General features: G+C 66.5%; 1 pseudogene; it reads right to left on the minus strand.

Annotated features, from left to right (window-relative positions):
• The window catches only part of LOC128116700 (zinc finger X-linked protein ZXDB-like), a 14,042-nt pseudogene extending 11,649 nt beyond the window's left edge, over nt 1–2,393 (minus strand).
• Between the last annotated feature and the right edge of the window lie 228 nt (nt 2,394–2,621).

A 2,621-nucleotide genomic window follows, 5' to 3' on the forward strand; every position in this document is an offset into this window, starting at 1 on the left:
GTTTCCGGCGGAGACATCGTCCATGTCTAAGGGGCTCTGCTGATAACCAGTCACCGAGGTTCCGAAGAAGAGAGAGGTATCCAGACTCTGGGGAAGGTCACTGGGGGCCCTCAGGGCCCGGGGGTCCACCGCTTGCCCTAAGGAATGGTTATTATCATCGGCAGGGAGACCTCCCGCGAGAGTCGAGTTCACAGAGGCCACGTCAATAGTCAAGATCCCAGAATTGACCAAGGCCGTGTCCAGCACCGCAGCAGAACTGTGGCCAGGCACATCGGAGAAGAGAGACACCAGCTCTGCACCACTGAGATCGTTCTGCCCCTGGCTGGTGAGCTCGCTGCTGGGCGTCAGGGAGTTGGCGGCTTCCAGCTGGGCCAAGAGGTCCTGGCTGAGGTTGTGCCTCTTGGCCATGTGGGTCTTCATGCTGTGCTTGGACGTGAAGAGTTTGTTACAGGTGGAGACGGGGCAACGGTTTTTCCAAGTGCCCACGTCCTGCAGGTGCTTCTTGGAGTGGATGTAGAGACTGCTCCGGGCGGAGAACCTGGCACAGCAGCCTTCCACGGGGCACACGAAAGGCTTCGTGCCCAGGTGGGTGATGCTGTGGCCTTTCAGGTGTTCGGCCCTGGTGAAGGACTTGCCACAGCCCTCCACGGGACAGGTGAACCTGCGGTCGTCGTCGTGCTTCCTCTTGTGTCTTAAGAGCTTGGACATGCTGGTGAAGTTCCAGCCACAGCCGTCAAAGTCACAAAGGAAAGGTCTCTCTCCCGTGTGGCTGCGCAGGTGAATCTTGAGCCTGCAAGCCTTGTCATACTGCTTGCTGCAGCCAGGGAAAGAGCAGGCAAAGAGTTCCTGTTCCCTGAAATGGGCGCGGTTATGAGAAAACAGGGCACTCACAGTAATGAACGTCTTCTTGCAGCCAGAGAACGCACACTGGTAAGGCCTCTCGGGCTCGAAGTGGCTGCGCTGGTGGGTGCTGAGCTTGGCCTGCGTGGGGAAGCTCTCCTCGCACACCTCGCACTTGAAGGAGTTCTCCTGCTCGTGCCCCTTCATGTGCGCCTTGAGGTTTGTACACGGTGGTGAAGCTCTTGCCACAGCCCTCCACCGGGCAGCCAAATGGCCGCAGCTTGTCGTGCGACTGCAGGTGTCTCTTGAGCTTGTAAGACGTGGTGAAGGTCCAGCCGCAGCCGCTCAGGGGGCACTTGAAGGGCCGCTGGCCCTGGCTGCTGCTGTGTGTCAGCAGGTGCACCTTCAGCTGGTGCTTCTTGGCGAAGGTCTGTCCGCACTGCGCCTCCGGGCACAGGTACAGCACCACGCCCGGGCCCGGGACCAGAGGCCCGCGGGGGGCTCTGGGCGGCGGCCGGGGCCTCGGCCTCCTCCTCCGGAGGCGCCGGGGCGGGCGCGGGTTCCGCCGGCTCCGCCAGCAGGAGGTCCGGTGGCAGCTCGGGGCAGTCGCCCAGCTGCGCCGCGGCGGCGGGCGGAAACCCGGCCTGCGGGGCGATCAGTCCCCCCCGGCGGCGGCGGCGGCGGCTGCGGGAAAGGCGCGACCCCCGGCTCCCAGGCCGGCAGCGGGGGCGTGGTCAGGGTGAGGACGCCGTTCTCGAAGCGCAGCAGCAAGTCCTGGTTGTGGATAGTGATGGTGCCCGCGAAGGCCGCCGCGGGGCCCGCGCCCGGGCCCGCCGCGGGGAGCGGCGACGCAGCCGGGACGGCCGACAGGCAGCGGGGGCCCGGCTCGGGCCGCCCCGCGGGGTTCGCGCCGCTCTCGCGCCGCCGCTCGGGCCCCGGGCCTGCCTCGGCCTCCTCCCTCCACACCGGCCCTCCTCCTCCTCCTCCTCCTCCTCCTCCTCCTCCTCCTCCTCCTCCTCCTCCTCCTCCTCCTCCTCCTCCTCCTCCGGCCTGTTCCGAGCCCACTGTTTCTACATCGCCACCCACCGGGTCAAGCAGCAACAGGAAGAAGTCGTCGCCGTCGCCGCCGCCGCCGCCGCCCGCCGCCGCCCTCCTCCTCTGCCGCCGCCTCCGCCTCCTCCTCCTCCTCCCTCCTCCTCCGCCGCCGCCGCCGCCGCCGTCGCCGTCGCCGCGGCTCGGGTGATCCGGCCTGGGGCGCCAACCGGTTCGTGCTGGGGCTCGGGCCCAGGCCCCGTGAGGCCCTCTGGGCCTCTGCGCTCCGCGGCCCCGGCCCGCCATCTTGGGCCCCCCGGAGCAGTAGGAGGCGGCGCGTGGGGGCCTGACAAGCCAGAGAGTCCGGGGCTCGGTGGACCCCCGCCGCCACCCGCGGGGCAGCAGCCGCCGCCGCCGCCGCCCTGTGGTGTCCCGCGAGCGGGGAGCAGCCTCGGGATTTCCATCTCGGCGGCGTCAGTGAGGCTCGGCTGGAACCAGAGCCGAGGCGGAGGCGCGACCCCCGCCCCCTGCCGCGGGCTCCGAACACGTTCCTGAAAGGAAAAAAAAAAGTGCAATGCGCAGAAACTGGCCCTATCAGATATTAAAACGTATTTAACGCCACAGTGATTTAAATATTCTGGTACCGTGGCTCTGGAACGGGAGAGACAGCCCAGAGGCAGAGTCTGATGCGGAGAAATAACTTGCACACTTTTGTTACAAAGTAATCGAGGGCTTCCGAACTGAAGGCA

Source organism: Peromyscus californicus, unplaced genomic scaffold (assembly GCF_007827085.1).
Source record: "Peromyscus californicus insignis strain IS unplaced genomic scaffold, ASM782708v3 Scaffold_10__1_contigs__length_136768540, whole genome shotgun sequence".
Lineage (NCBI taxonomy): Eukaryota > Metazoa > Chordata > Mammalia > Rodentia > Cricetidae > Peromyscus > Peromyscus californicus.